We start from the raw sequence: 17510 nt of genomic DNA on the forward strand, positions 1-17510 counted from the left end.
CTTTCCAGTCTTGATGAAGGGTCTCAGCCCAAAACGTTGGCTGTTTATTCCCCTGTATGGATGCTGCCTGATTTGCTGAGTTCCTCTAGCATTTTGTGTCTGCTGCTCAAGATTTCCAGCATCTGCTGAATCCCTTGTGTTTGGGATTGGGCAGTTGATGTTTAGGGTTGAGTCCATATAAAGCAGGGATTCCTGAACTTTTTAATACCATAGAAGGGTCTGTGGACTCCAGGGTGGGAGCCCTGATTCGAGCCAGAATGTCAACTTCCATTTTCCTCCATAGATGTTACCTAATCTGTTGAGTTCCTCCAGTTTTTAGATGCTGACACTAAATACTGACTGGAGCTGAACTTCTTGACAATTATACCTTCGTCATTGGCTCCATGTTTATTTTCTTACAATATTCCTGAAAAGCATGTCTGGAAGCCTTTCAGCACCAAAACCATCATGAATACGAGTTGATTTTATGGGTAAGGCTAAACCATTATAGTGTGTTGACGCGTGGCCAAGTGGTTAAGGTGTTCATCTAGTGATCTGAAGGTCGCTAGTTCGAGCCTTGGCCGAGGCAGCGTGTTGTGTTCTTGAGCAAGGCTCTTAACCACACATTGCTCTGTGACGACACTTGTGCCAAGCTGTATGGGTCCTAATGCCCTTCCATTGGACAACATCAGTGGTGTGGAGAGGGGAGACTTGCAGCATGGGCAACTGCCGGTCTTTCATACAACCATTCCCAGGCCTGCGCCCTGGAAACCTTCCAAAGTGAAAATCCATGGTCTCAAGAGACTAAGAGATGTCTATTATTATTATTAAACCATTATATCATTCCAACATTATTTAATTTTAGAAGATGATTAATATTAATCTTTATATTATTCTATATTATTTTATTCTAATATAACTATCTTGTAAAAAGGTAAATTCCTTGCTCCTAGATAAGGAATTCTCCTTGATATTTGTTCTACCTCCTATCAGTGTTCATAATTCAATATTAGCTCAAATCATAATGCAGAATGTCTGTATTGTGAGACTGATCCAGCAGAATAGCAGAAATTCTGCGGGAATTTGAAAAAAAAATGTTCCAACGAGGAAAGTGAAAGAAGTCTGCCTCAGTTCTGGGCCAGAGATTTATCTTCCCACGGCAGATACATTAAGCAGTTGAGAAGATTTAAATTTAGATTTTTTTTCTTGCAATCTCAGAAATACTGAAGACCCACATTAATTCTGTAATAATCCCTGTGTGATACAGCCTCATCTCAGTGAATTTAAGAAATATTTTCCCTTTCAGATTATTCTTTCATTGATGGTGCTATGCATTAAAATTAAACCTTAGCTATTTTTCCTTCTGGTATCTATACCAGTCATGTTCAAGAAAGTTACTGTGCTTCTATGAAGTGTGACATGTTCATGAAAAGTAGAAAGTGACACAGCTGTTTGACATTCAGGGCTGTGTAGCCTCAGGCAGTAATAGCTATTTTAAATTGCATTGTGCGAATTACACCTTGCCACATTTACATTAACTGTTCAGCTGCCTGTTTATATTTTCAAAGTTTTAAAAAAATTGAGTTTCTGCTGCAAGATTTCAGAGCACTTGCACTATTAAAAGATCAGAGGAAACAGGTCAATATTTCAAACACTGCTTTTGATGATTAAATTGATACCAAATGTGGATAAAATTGGAGAACAAGCTGAAGATCCCGAAAGGATTCCACAAGAGACTGTGTGAGGACATTTGCTCCATTCAAAGAGTTACAGGCAAGTAGTGGCTGATTCTTACAGTAGTTTACTGTCTAGAAATGGCTTAGAATCTTTGAAACAAAGGAGAATTTTGAGCACCTCAGTTTGTAATCGTCCTCGCTTCAACATTGTACTTAGTGGTAACGTGACCAACATACCGATTAGTGTCAAAATAACTTAAGTTACCTAGTTTGACTCCTGTTTTTAAGTATCAAATAATACTTGCTGCAGCAACAAAGGGCCAGGATGGGATAGATTTGTATTTTTTGTGGAAAATGGGATGCACCCAAAGTAATCTATTATGCTTCATGATTGACATTTAAACATCAATGAGTCAGAATTTTGTTTAATTGAACAATATTAATGTTGAAGTAATTTAATCTTACACTTCAAATTCTGGGCGTCTACAGTTAGATTGTTATCTTTCTCAGTTGTTTCCTTGTGGAAAAATCAATATAATACATAGCTACCACTTTTATATCCATTGCTGATATCTTCTCCTACTTCAATAGAGTTTGCCCCAACTTCACCTGCCTAAACTCAACATTCATTAAAGCTACTTTTATTGCCTAGAAGAAGGCAATGGCAAACCACTTCTGCAGAAAAAATTGTTAAGAACCATTATGGTCTTGGGACCATAATTGACTACACAAAATGGCACAATAATGACTGTATTCATTTCAAGGCGTATTTTAAGTGAAGTTCTGAATTAACTTTTCTTGAATCTTTTAGTCTCAAGTACTGTATATAGTGGAAGTCCCATTATAACTAATTCTAGTACATAGAACAGAGAACATAGACATTCATAGCACATTGCAGGACTATTGGCTCACAATGTTGTGCCAACTATATAACTTACTCCAGAGACTGCCTAGGGTTTCCCTAGCACACAGCCCTCTAATTTTCTAAGCTCCAAGTACCTATCTAAGAGGCTCTTAAAAGACACTATTGTATCCGCTGCCAGCAGTGGATTCCACACAACCACACTCTCTGTGTGAAAAACTTACCCCTGATACCCCCTCGGTACCTATTTCCAAGCAACTTAAAACTATGCCCCCTCATGTTAGCAATTTCAGACTTGGGGAAAAAGCCTGTGGCTATCCACACAATTGTCCTTTTTAGTAAAGGACTCAGTATTTCATCTGAGTCACCCCATGACTACACAGCCTCTTAACAACCAGCAAGTTTAATGTAGCAACATGGGGAAAAATTCCAAGGAAACTCATATCTGCAAGGAATGTGGCTAAGAAAAGGCCAGTTACCTATTGGATATGCACTATTTTCATTTCTCCAACATTAGATATTTCCCATTTTTCTATTTCACTTCATTATTCAACATCGTTTTGTTTTTTTTGGTAAAGTTTTTATCCTATTCCTTATCAACAATATTATCATCCTTGTGTCAATCACATATTTTTATAATTCTCTGTTCAAATATTGAACATACTTACAATGACAGAGAAGGTCATACACCCCTTCAAAACTATGCAGGTTCCTAGCATAGCAATCCCATTGGTCCTAATCTTTCTGTCACGCTCACTATCTTTTTTTCAGATTCTTACCAATACTTAGGGGCAATTTTACAGTGGCTACTTATAGTGTACCAAGAACACTGTGGGAAGCTTGAGAAGAAATTCTGGAAGATTGGAGGGTGTCAAATTTGTGCCTGTATTTAAGAAAGATTAGTTTTATTTATTAGCCTTATTTGTCATATGTACATAGAAATAACAAAACATACAGTGAAATGTGTCATTTGATTAAACAATCAACACAGTCTGAGGATGTGAGGGGGGCAGCCTGCAAGATTTGCCATGCATCCAATGCCAACATAGCATGCCTACAACTTAGTTATCCTTATTAATCTGTATGTCTTTGGAATATGACAGGAAGTCAGAGAACCTAGAGGAAACCCATGTGGTCAAGAGGAGAAGGCACAAACTCCTTCCAGACAGCGGTCTTTAGCATTGTGAAATGTTATGCTAACCACAACACTACCATGCCATTCTCAAGGGCTGCAAAGGAAAACTTGCGAACTATAAATCAATGAGCCTAACATTTGTGATAGGTAAGTTAACAGGAGGGTGGCAGGGTGGAGCTATGACTCTACCAAAAGAGGTGTAAGACACTCCTTCCCTCCACTAGCGTGCAGGTCACCCTTGGGCAAGGTCTTGCACCCAGATCAGGGTCATCTGAAACGGTGGGAGCAGGTGGTGAATGGTCGTATGAGCAGCTGGTGTATGCCACACATCTTAGTTCTGTGAACACTGATGCCAGGCAGACAATCTCTGAAGAATATTGATAATAGCTGGGGTCACCTGTCTTGTAAAGAACACTGCCCAGCAGAAGGCAATGACAAACCACTTCAGTAGAAAAATTTGCTAAGAGCAATCATGGTTATGGAAAGACCATGATCACCCACATCATATGATATGGCACATAACATTCAGACAAATAAAGTTACTAGAGCAGATTCTGACGGATAATATACACAAGCATTTGGAAAAACAGAAGTTGATTCGAGATACTCAGCACTGTCTTTGCATATGGGAAATCATGCCTTATGAATTTGATTGAGTTTTTATGACTTCTATGAATTTTTGAAGAGCTAACAAAGATTGATGAGAGCAGGATTATAGAGGTAGTTATAAGAGCTTCAGTAAGACATTTTTATAGTCATAGTAAGTAAGGCAAGTAAGTAGTTATACGGACTTCAGATAAGGTTCTGCATGACAGTCTACTATGCAAGTCTAGATGACATGAAACCAAGGAGAGCTATCTAAATGCATACACATTTGGCTTGATGGTGAGAACCAGAGTGTGATGATGGAAGGTGTTTTATTGGACCAGAACCCCATGACTAGTAATATTCCCCAGGAGTTGGTGGTAGAACCATTACTATTTGTCATCTATATCTATGATTTGAATGAGAATGTACAAGGCATGGATAGAAAGTTTGCAGATGACATAAAGCAGATGGCATGGTTGACACCACCTACTTCTCAGGATTTACAAGATATTCATCAGCTAGGTAAGTGGATGAGGAATGATAAATTGAGTTAAATTCTGATAAGTCTGAGGTATTACAATATGGGAACACAGATAAAGGTAGAAGATTCACAGTCAACTGTAGAGCCCTGAAGTGTAGAACGTAAGGACCTAGCAGTAGAAGTGCAGGGTTTCCTGAAAGTGGCATTGCAGGTAACAAGAGTGGTGACAAAATGCTTTGATGCACTGGTCTTCATCAGTCTGGGACTTGAGTATAGAAATTGGAATGTCATGCTGTAGTTGTTCATGTTGGTGAGTGAACTTGGAATATTGTGTTCAGTTTTGGTTTCCCTGCTCTACAAAAGGTGGCATTAAACTGGAAAGAGTTCAAAGGAGATTTATGAGGATGTTTCTCATACTTAAAGGCTGAATTATGGAGAGAGGTTGAGCAGGTTGAGACTACTTTCACTGGACTGTAGGAAGAAAAGGGGTGATCTTAAAGAGGTGTATAAATAGGGTAAAAATGAGGATCATAGAGAGGATACATGCCCACAGGCTTGAGAATCAAAAATTGTGAGCTTGCTATGTCAGTGCCAGAGTGTGTAGCGACACTTGCGGGCTACCTTCGTCACATCATCAGATTGTGTTATTTGTTAATGCAACAAATCATTTCACTGCATGTTTCGATAATAAATAAATGAATCTGAGTCTCAACAAGGGGGCATTCACTTCAGAAGAGAGGGGAAGATTTAATAGGAATCTGAGAGGCAATTTTTTCCCCAGCAAGTGGCCAGTATTTGGAATGAGCTGCCAGAAGAATTGTTTGAGGCAGGAATATTAACAATACTTAAATTGTTAGTAGCAAATTTTGGTTATCACAGACCAGTTGGGCTGAAGGGTTCTTTTCCTTCTCTATAACTCTATGAGTATATGACTAATCGAACTCTATGGTTAACACAGTAAGCTGTTTATCTTTGGGATGCCAGAGAAAATCCATGCAATTATGTATAGAACGTTCAAACACTGAGAATATTGGAGGTCAGTATTGAACCAGGGTTGCTGGAGCTTTGAGGCAACATTAATTGTTGTTGTTGCTTCTTCATTCTGTCTCCTTCATTGTTCCATTCTTCCAATGGCAATTTCAGGTTTATATCTCCTTGGTATTGATTTGTATTTAAAAGAAAATGTGCATCATTATTTTTTCTTCAAAGAAACATCCTTAATTTTGCAAAGAAATAATCTCAGTTTTTAATCTTTCTCCATATCAAAACTGTCTTATATCCTATTCTAATGAATATTGCTCTTTCTTTCCTTTGACTGAGAACACCTTGTTTGATGGAATAACATGAAAGGCAATGGCCTAAAATTCTACTCTTAATTTAATATTATGACTGTTCATTGAATAAATTACCTTGGAATATTTAGGAAAAAGAATGGGATCAACCCATTGGCATTGAACTTAGGAGACATTTCTGGGTACAGATTCCAAATCTGAACTATGGGTTTCGTACTCCAGAGGGCTGAGAACGCTCAGCTGCCAAAAGTAGATGATTTCGAGACTGATAGAACACTTGCCACTAAAAACATAAGGAAATATGAAAACTAGACATGAAAATGAGTTTGATATAGACAGAATGAATTGCACCTTTCACATGATATCTGAACCATGACAATGATAAACATTGAAATGTTGTCATTGTTGTGATATAGAAACCCTGGCAACCATTTCCTGCATATAAAGCTACCTCCAAAAGCATTGTCATAATGTCAAATACTCTAGTTAGTGATGGTCTTGGGTCTTTGTTATTATCAACAGTGAAAGGCTTTGCAGAAACCGTGGAGGAGATTTTTCATTCTGATTCAGTGACAGAGCTGAGCCAAGCTGACACAGTAATCAAGTGATTCAATCACAAAACCTGCCAATCATCGGGCATATTAGCAAAGCATATCAAATCTTCAGCAAATCAATTTACCAATAAAGTAAAGGCACTTGAATCAAACAGGCAGCATTTGAATCACCAACGAATAGAGATAGAGTGCAATTAGAATGAATGGTCAGAATGGACATGATTGGCTAAACAGCCTATTTCTGTAATGTATGATTAAGGCTTCATATCTATATGTGTCTAAAGGATATAGGTATTTATAAAATGATGCATGCATTGCAAAGGATAAGATAATCATTCTTTTTTGAAATATCTCTGCCTTACACCTGACATTTAACATAAATGCATGATTCCAGCGGAGAGCTCCGCGCACAAGGCAATGTCATTAATCCCAAAATTTACCAAGGATTGAAATAGCAATCCTAAATTAGAATTACTTTCTGATTGTTTGCACTAGCCTTTGTATATTATCATACCTTTTTACATTATTCTGCATTCTTCATTACTTTTGTGCCAAAATGCACAGTCATGTGAAATTTCACCAATAGAAGCAAGGTCTCGATATATAGCAAACACGGGAAAATCTGCAGATGCTAGAAATCCAAACAACACACACAAGATGGAGGAGGAATTCAGCAGACCAGGCAGCATTTATGATAAAGAGCAAACAATCAACGTTTCGGTCCAGAGCCTTCATTAGGACTAGGAAATATAACAGCGCTTCACAGTTCATCTGAATATGCAGCAGTCTCCAAGTGATCCAAAATAAAAACAGGACAGAAAGTGCTAGAAACATTCTGCAAAGCAGATCTACATGTTAATTCTGCATCTCTTTCTGCAGATGCTGCCTGACCTCCAGTATTTCCTAATTTTTTTCACATTCCGACCATCTGCAATTTTTTGCGTATTTTCATTTTCTCTTAAAGTTATGCTAAGGAAAATAGGAAGTTCATTCCCAAAGAAACAGTATGCAGAGCCCAACAAGAGTTAAACCATTTAAGTAGACATCAAACCCTGCTCCAATACTAAAATCAGATCGACATAAAGTCTAGTAGACTCTTGTTGGATTAGCATAATACGACTACCAGCCTTCCTCACTGTCAATCATTGCTGCTGTTGATTGCCATCGATAAACTCTGACATAGTTACTTACTTTTTCTGATCACCTTCCCAGTTGGTATCCATTCCTGATTCCCTACCCTTCTTCAATTGCATGTAGATTGTTGTGATGCCAGCAGCTTAACTTCATTCACAGCTACTTGATGCAGCCTCTTGCTTTACCTTTCAAATGTACAGATTATGCCTCTCTAGTCTTTTACATTTAAAACATGGAACAGACCATTCTGGTCCAAAGAGCCTCAACTCTACTTAACACCAGCCTATACACAGGACAATTTACAATGACTAATTGACCTACTGACCGGTATGCCTTTGGACTGCGGGAGGAACCTGGAGCAACTGGGGGAAACCCACATAGGGTCACAGGGAGAATGTCCTGACTCATTCAGACAGCGTGGAACTGAACTTCAGACTCTAACACCCTGAGCGGTAAGAGTGCTGCACTAACTGCTACACTACTATGGTGCCCATGTTAACCACATGGCCTTACTCCTGATTGAAGTTTCCAAGAGTATATACAATGTTCAATGGTTCATTTTCAAGGTGCATATTGAGCAGTTTAAAATTGATATTTTCAAGCAGGTTATTGGTTACAACCCGAAGCCCCCCATTTCTGCTCAGTGTCTATTAAATAGCCCATGATGTATTCAGTTTCAAAGCTATTAGTCTGAAGTTGTTGTCTAGTAACTGACCATTTCTTGGAATTACTGCACGTTTTTCCTCAGTCTAATTACAATAATTGCTTCCTAGTTCCAGCTTTGAGACGGGTTACACTTGAACCACAGGGGGACCAATATCCTTTCAGGAGGTTTGTTAGTGCTATTGGAGAGGCTTTAAACTAGATTTGCAGGGGGATGGGAACCAGAGTGCCAGAGCTGACAGTGTGGCTGGGGTGAAAATAAATGATGTTGAAAGTTTAAGCAAATCCGCTGATAGAAAAGTTGTGAGTGGTGGTAAAAGTCTTCTGAGGTGTATATATTTCAATGCTAGGAATATTGCGGGGAAGGCGGATGAGTTGAGGGCGTGGATTGACACGTGGAATTATGATGTTGTAGCAATTAGTGAAACTTGGTTACAGGAGGGGCAGGACTGGCAGCTTAATATTCCAGGGTTCCGATGTTTCAGATGTGATCGAGGCAGAGGAATGAAAGGTGGGGGAGTAGCATTGCTTGTTAGGGAAAATATTACAGCAGTGCTCAGGCAGGACAGATTAGAGGGCTTGTCTACTGAGTCCTTATGGGTGGAGCTGAGAAACAGGAAAGGTATGGCCACATTAGTAGGGTTGTATTATAGACCACCCAATAGTCAGCGAGAATTGGAGGAGCAAATCTGCAGAGAGATAGCAGGCAACTGCAGGAAACATAAAGTTGTGGTGGTAGGGGATTTTAATTTTCCATACACTGATTGGGACTCCCATACTGTTAGGGGTCTAGATGGTTTAGAGTTTGTAAAATGTGTTCAGGAAAGTTTTCTAAATCAATATATAGAGGAACCAACCAGAGGGGATGCAATATTGGATCTCCTGTTAGGTAACGAATTAGGGCAAGTGACAGAAGTCTGTGTAGGGGAGCACTTTGGTTCCAGTGATCATAACACCATTAGTTTCAATTTGATCATGGACAAGGATAGATCTGGTCCTAGGGTTGAGGTTCTGAACTGGAAGAAGGCCAAATTTGAAGAAATGAGAAAGGATCTAAAAAGTGTGGATTGGGACAGGTTGTTCTCTGGCAAAGATGTGATTGGTAGGTGGGAAGCCTTCAAAGGGGAAATTTTGAGAGTGCAGAGTTTGTATGTTCCTGTCAGGATTAAAGGCAAATTGAATAGGAATAAGGAACCTTGGTTCTCAAGGGATATTGCAACTCTGATAAAGAAGAAGAGGGAGTTGTATGAAATGTATAGGAAACAGGGGATAAATCAGGTGCTTGAGGAGTATAAGAAGTGCAAGAAAATACTTAAGAAAGAAATCAGGAGGGCAAAAAGAAGACATGAGGTTGCCTTGGCAGTCAAAGTGAAGGAGAATCCAAAGAGCTTTTACAAGTATATTAAGAGCAAAAGGATTGTAAGGGATAAAATTGGTCCTCTTGAAGATCAGAGTGGTCGGCTTTGTGAGGAACCGAAGGAAATGGGGGAGATCTTAAATAGGTTTTTTGCGTCTGTATTTACTAAGGAAACTGGCATGAAATCTATGGAATTGAGGGAATCAAGTAGTGAGACCATGGAAACTGTACAGATTGAAAAGGAGGAGGTGCTTGCTGTCTTGAGGAAAATTAAAGTGGATAAATCCCCGGGACCTGACAGAGTGTTCCCTCGGACCTTGAAGGAGACTAGTGTTGAAATTGCAGGGGCCCTGGCAGAAATATTTAAAATGTCGCTGTCTACGGGTGAAGTGCCGGAGGATTGGAGAGTGGCTCATGTTGTTCCGTTGTTTAAAAAAGGATCGAAAAGTAATCCGGGAAATTATAGGCCGGTGAGTTTAACGTCAGTAGTAGGTAAGTTATTGGAGGGAGTACTAAGAGACAGAATCCACAAGCATTTGGATAGACAGGGGCTTATTAGGGAGAGTCAACATGGCTTCGTGCGTGGTAGGTCATGTTTGACCAATCTGTTGGAGGTTTTCGAGGAGGTTACCAGGAAAGTGGATGAAGGGAAGGCAGTGGATATTGTCTACATGGACTTCATTAAGGCCTTTGACAAGGTCCCGCATGGGAGGTTAGTTAGGAAAATTCAGTCGCTAGGTATAGATGGAGAGGTGGTAAATTGGATTAGACATTGGCTCGATGGAAGAAGCCAGAGAGTGGTGGTAGAGAATTGCTTCTCTGAGTGGAGGCCTGTGACTAGTGGTGTGCCACAGGGATCAGTGCTGGGTCCATTGTTATTTGTCATCTATATCAATGATCTGGATGATAAAGTGGTAAATTGGATCAGCAAGTTTGCTGATGATTCAAAGATTGGAGGTGTAGTAGACAGTGAGGAAGGTTTTCAGAGCCTGCAGAGGGACTTGGACCAGCTGGAAAAATGGGCTGAAAAATGGCAGATGGAGTTTAATACTGACAAGTGTGAGGTATTGCACGTTGGAAGGACAAACCAAGGTAGAACATACAGGGTTAATGGTAAGTCACTGAGGAGTGCAGTGGAACAGAGGGATCTGGGAATACAGATACAAAATTCCCTAAAAGTGTCGTCACAGGTAGATAGGGTCGTAAAGAGAGCTTTTGGTACATTGGCCTTTATTAATCGAAGTATTGAGTATAAGAGCTGGAATGTTATGATGAGGTTGTATAAGGCATTGGTGAGGCCGAATCTGGAGTATTGTGTTCAGTTTTGGTCACCAAATTACAGGAAGGATATAAATAAGGTTGAAAGAGTGCAGAGAAGGTTTACAAGGATGTTGCCGGGACTTGAGAAACTCAGTTACAGAGAAAGGTTGAATAGGTTAGGACTTTATTCCCTGGAGCGTAGAAGAATGAGGGGAGATTTGATAAAGGTATATAAAATTATGATGGGTATAGATAGAGTGAATGCAAGCAGACTTTTTCCACTGAGGCAAGGGGAGAAAAAAACCAGAGGACATGGGTTAAGGGTGAGGGGGGAAAAGTTTAAAGGGAACATTGGGGGGGCTTCTTCACACAGAGAGTGGTGGGAGTATGGAATGAGCTGCCAGACGAGGTGGTAAGTGCGGGTTCTTTTTTAATATTTAAGAATAAATTGGACAGATACATGGATGTGAGGTGTATGGAGGGATATGGTCCGTGTGCAGGTCAGTGGGACTAGGCAGAAAATGGTTCGGCACAGCCAAGAAGGGCCAAAAAGCCTGTTTCTGTGCTGTAGTTTCTATGGTTCTATGGTTCTATGATCTGAGGCTCCATCCTTTTGTGAGTAGCAAATGTCTAAACCCTCTTAATGGCAACAGCCTCACTCCATTTATTCTGTCTGTATCCTTCATGATTTTAAATATACTTTAAAGCAACCAAGGGCGGCACGTGAATGTAGTGGTTAGCGTGACACTATTACAGGACCTGGGTTCAATACCCACCATTTTCTGTACAGAGCTTGCATGTTCTCCCAGCATGGGTTTCCACCGGGTGCTGGCTTTCTTCCACATTCCAAAGACATATGGCTCAGTACGTTTACTGATCTCACGGGTGTAATTGGATGGTGTGATTTCATTAGTTGCGTCTCTAAATGAATAAATAAATCTTTGTCAGATCTCATTGCACCGATCCATGTTCCATGAAGAAAAATCCTTAATTCTTTAGACAGTTCACACAACTAAAGACTCTCAACCTTAACACCATTTTGGCAAATCTCTCCTGGACCTTCTTTAAAGACAACACATTTTACAGTGTTCACAATTTGATACTGAACTCCAAACCAATGATTGTTGAAGGTCCACCATGAATCTTTTGCTCTAAAGCTCACTGTCCAAAATGGTGTGTCAACCACTTTTTCAAAGGTCCTGCCACTTTCTACAACTTTGGAATATACACCTAACTATCTCTCTATAATTCATTTGCTTCAGAAATTTGTCCCCTAGTTTTCTTGACCCTTCTCATTCTTCTACCAGAATGTAACAAGTGTTAAAAATGAACAATTCTGAGCATTAAATTGCATCTACTACCTTACCACCCATTCCACCTGTCCATATCTGTATGAAATCCAGTGTAATGCTCCTCACAGTTCATCATATCCTTAAATTTTGTTTCAGCTACAATTTTGGAAATTGTGCCCTAAATACCCAAATCCAGATCATTAACATATATTAAGAAAAGTAGTGCACAACTCTGGGGAATTCTGCTGCAAACTTCTCCAGTTCAAGAAATAACCAACCATAGCCTCCCTCTGCTTCATGTTATTCAGTCCATTTTCTACCATATTGCTCCATCTCCCTTTATCTAATGGGCTTCAACATTTAAAGTTCAAAGTTCAAAGTGAATTTATTGTCGAGGTAGGTGCATGTTACCATATACACCTTTGAGATTTATTTTCTTTCAAGCCTTCACAGTAGAACAAAGAAATCCAATAGAATCAGTGAAATACTACACACAAAGAAAGACGGACAAACCAGCAATGTGCAAAAGAAAGTAAATAAATAATACTGAGAACGTGAGCTGTGGAGTTAGACTTGATGACAAGCCTACACTGTAGCCTTTACTCAAATAACTTTTGGAAGAAAATATAGAATTCCTCAACTACACTTCCTCATTGACCCTTTCTGTAATTTAATCAAAAAATGTGATTAGTTAGACTACTCTTGCCCAAGTGACTGCTAATTCTACCCCTAAATTTTGGTTGTTGAATTTTTTCCATTGCTAAGTTTAAACTGATTGGCCTGCAGTTACTAAGTTTATCCTACGCATGTTTTTGAAGAGCGTATAACAGCCCTCAGGCAGCATTCCGATATTACAACTTTATGGCCAGGGCTTCTGCAATTCCCTTGGCAACCTGGAATTTATCACATCTGGACCAGCTGGTTTATTCACGTAAGTATAAATAGTCATTCTGGCACCTTCACCTTATCAACTTTAAGTCAATCTAGTACAATTGCATCACCCTTTGCCGAGAATCCTATGGTATTTCCTTCTTTGGTAATTCATTTTCTCCACCATGTCCTGTGCGTCCATGAATATATTTCCTTATAAATCTCAGATCAGCCCCACTTCAACTCATAGTATTCCTTTTTGAATATTTTGGATCCGCTTTTAGGCATCTACAGGTCATTTCTCATGCTCCCTCATGGCCTCCATTAACTGCATTTCTGCTACTTTTTCTATTTTTCTGTAACCAACCTCGTTCTTGCTTGCAACATTTGTCATATTTTTTTTTCTCTGTTTCCTGTTTTTGCGGGCACATATGGTGTCACATTTAGATAATATGTGGTTAAAGACAGTGGGTAACCATTCTAAAGAGTATGAGTAAGTGTTTTGCAACAACCTGACCAGTTTTACTCTAAACAGATTTTTAAATGTATTTTGTATTTTCATAAGATCCTGGCTAAACTTGGTAATTGGTTTATTTTTGACAAATGTATAAAGATGCAGTAAAAAAATTGTTTTGCTTCCCATGCAGACCGATTTGAATCGTATGTCCATCAAGGTAGTGCAAAGCAATATAAATACAAAATATTGCATTACAGTTACAGGTGCAGAGAAAATGCAGTGCAGGTGAATGCTTAAGAAGCAAGAGTCATGATGAGGTAGGCTGAGATCAGGAGCTCATTTAAGAGTCTTATAACAGTGAGGCGAAAAGCCATTTTTGAGCCTGTAGTACATGTTCTCAAACTTTTGTATCTTTTGCCCAATGGGTAAAGGGTGTAGAAAGAATAACCAGTGTGGGACTGGTCCTTGATTATACTGGCTGCTTTGCCCAGGCAATGGGAAGTGTAAATAGAGTCAATGGAGGAGAGAATGGACTTTGTCATAGACTGGGCTGCATTACAGCTCTCTGCAGAGCAGATGGTATAGTCACTAAAGTATCATAACCATGACTTTGTTGTATTCTGTAACTCATTCATTCCTACTCCATTCTATTAATCTGTCATTGTACCAAGTGACATGCTACTTGCATTTTCTCCTTACATGTCAGAGATTTGCTGAAAGGTCAGGTCTTGCCTACATCCAGCTTTAATGTTCTCCCTTCATTAATGTTAAAAACTTCAGAATACGTGCAGTGTCTTCAAGAACAGCACACACAAAATACTGGAGGAACTCCGCAGGTCAAGCAGCATGAATAAACAGGTGATATTTTAGGCCGATACCTTCCAAAAGGACCAGGAAAGAAAGGGGAAGATGATGCCAAGATAAAAATGTGGGGGAAGGGAAAAGAGGTCAAAATATAAGGTGATGGATGAAACCGGGTGGGTGGTGAAGGGGGATAAAGTAAGAAGCTAGGAGGTGCTGTGTAGAAAAAGCAAGGAGCTGGAAAAGAAGGAATCTGATAGGAGAGGAGGGAGGATATTCAAGATTCAACATTCAAAATTGTGTATTGTCATTCGTCAATACACTAGTGTAAAAGAAAGCAAAATGATTGTTATTCCAGATCAGATGCAGCATAGAAAAACACAATAAGCATGAAAAATACAATAAAATAAAAACACAGTAACTATTAATGCTTAAGATTGGTTTATATAGTTCGTATATACAAAAAAATGACATTAGGCACAGGAGTGTCTGTACAGAAGGTGACTCTAAAAGGAAATGAGGTGTTAGTGGTGGGTGGTGTGGTGAGTGGGTTAATTGGTCTGCCTGGTGGATTGGGAGAATTAATAGTTTTTTGAATCTGGTGGTCCTGATGTGGATGCTGTGTAGCTCTTTCCTGAAAAGAATAGAACAAACACAATAACATGTTGGATAATAGGGTTCTTTTTTCATATGTGAGAGTAGAGTATTTGGAAATTTTGGTAGATGTTCTCAATTTTATCCTTCTGTATAATTCCACAAGACATTTTTTGCTGTTCAGATTAATTTTCATGTCCAATTTAGCTTATACTCACAGCATCTCAACTATTACAAAATAAATACAGAAATACTCAGCAAGTTAGCAAGCACCTACAGAGTGAGTGAAAGCTACTTGCTTTTTTTGGGTGCAGGACAATCTTCATAAGGTTAGATGAAAGACAAGCAGGATTAGGATTGATGATTCCCACTGAGCACTTTCCTGCCAGTTCAATCATGTGATACCTGAGGATGAGATGGCCAATTACAAAAAGCTTTTCAAGGTTATTGCACTGACCCTATAAGAGTTGAGTCATCTCTGGCGGAGTGTCTTTGCTTGGGGCTTTGAGCCTTCTGTTCTGAGAAAGGTCCTGAGAATTAGAAGGGTGCCCTTTGAAGTTTTCTTCAGTTAATAGTTTTATCCTGATTGATCTTGTGCCCTGCTGGTATTCCAATATAGTTATGCACCCTTCTACCAAAAGCCTGAGGTAAAGATTATTCATAATTACTTGAACCATGTGAAAAATTGTACATGCCCTGATACTGATCTAAATTTTTCATATTTATTTTAGCATTTCCAATTTATGTGCTCCTTCCTGGTCAAACAGTTTATGTTCAAAAGCCAGAAGTTCTGAATGGTTAAGGACAACAAAGTTTCTGATTGTACAACACTGTGTGCATACTATACATACAAAAGAGGTCTAAAGCTAATTTTGGTGAACAGCCTGAGGAACCGACAAATATTCTACCTGGAATTTTTGATCAGCCGCTGAAAACTGTCTCCTCTTACATCCAAAACTCTGTTATATCAGCTGTATAAATATTAAAGATTTCCAGTAATCCTATGAGCCTATGCAGTGAATACACTGTAGACAAAAAATGGTATTGATTTTTATTAACTTTTACTTATTTAATAGACATTCTCGGTTCTCTGCTATTCTCTTAACTGGGACTGGCTGCCCAAATATCCAAAGCTTATATGGGCTGCTTTACTCTGCCACTCATTTCTGTTTCGCCACTATGATTATAAAAATAGCTGTAATCTTTCATTAAGCCTTCTTGCTATGATGACAACCTGCAGATAATACATCTGCTCCCAAGAAGGCTACAATGTCACAGACTGCACAGATTCACTGGGGCTTAAAGATCAGAAATTAGTAGAGCACCACTAATGTCATGACTAGAATTCCCCCAACCATGCCCTTGCCAAGTCTTTAGGGAGCTGAAAGTGCCTGCAAGTAATTATAGAAATGTAGAAACATGCTGTTACTCAAAGATCAGTTGTTTTTGTAGCATCAGTGACAAATTCATTTGCTGACTGTCGTAACAGGCTACAAGACTATCCAGGCACCCTGTTGGTCAGATTCAGTTTGTTCACAGTGAGCATCATGATCCAATTGTGATTAGAGTCTTTCCAAAGGCTGCTATTGAATCTTGAAATCATGCAATGAACGAGCAAGTGAAACAGTTCTGTCTCCATGATGCCAGGATTCAGAACTGCTCTCTTTAGGGAACAGCTGGCAAGAACAGATAAACTCCAATCACTCGCTTCTGACAGTTTTTTTAATAGTGGTGGGAGACATACATTTTATTAGATATTATACACTCCTCCCTTTTCAGAACCTCAAACTTGTTGAATATTTGTCACCTTCTGTCTTCCCTCCCTCCCTCATCTTAGTGCTTCCACGCCACAATTTGTATTTCTTTTGGTTCAACACACAATCTATTTTCTAAATGGAAGAAAATTCAAAAATCCAAGGTGCAAAGGGACTAGGGCAGCCTTGTGCAGGATTCGCTAAAGCTTAATTTGCAGGTTAAATCAGTGGTGAGGAAGGTAAGTGAAATATTAGCATTCATTTCAAGAGGACTAGAATATAATTGGGGGGGCTTCTTCACACAGAGAGTGTTGGGAGTGTGGAATGAGCTGCCAGACGATGTGGTAAATGAGGGTTCTTTTTTAACATTTAAGAATAAATTGGACAGATACATGGATGGGAGGTGTATGGAGGGATATGGTCCATGTGCAGGTCAGTGGGACTAGGCAGAAAATGGTTCGGTACAGCCAAGAAGGGCCAAGAGGCCTGTTTCTGTGCTGTAGTTTTTCTATGGTTTCTATAAAAGCAGGGATGTAATGCTGAGGCTGTATAAGGCACTGGTGAAGCCTCACTTGAAGTATTATGAACAATTTTGGACACTTTATTTCAAAAAGGATGTGCTGAAGTTGGAGAGGGTTCAGTGGAGGTTCTCAAAAATGATTCCTGGAATCAAAGGCTTATCTTATGAGCGGCAATTGAAATCTCTGTCCCTTACTCACTGGAATTTAGAAGAATGAAGGATGGTCTCATTGCAAACTATC

This window comes from Mobula birostris, chromosome 3 (assembly GCF_030028105.1).
Source record: "Mobula birostris isolate sMobBir1 chromosome 3, sMobBir1.hap1, whole genome shotgun sequence".
NCBI classification, from domain to species: domain Eukaryota; kingdom Metazoa; phylum Chordata; class Chondrichthyes; order Myliobatiformes; family Myliobatidae; genus Mobula; species Mobula birostris.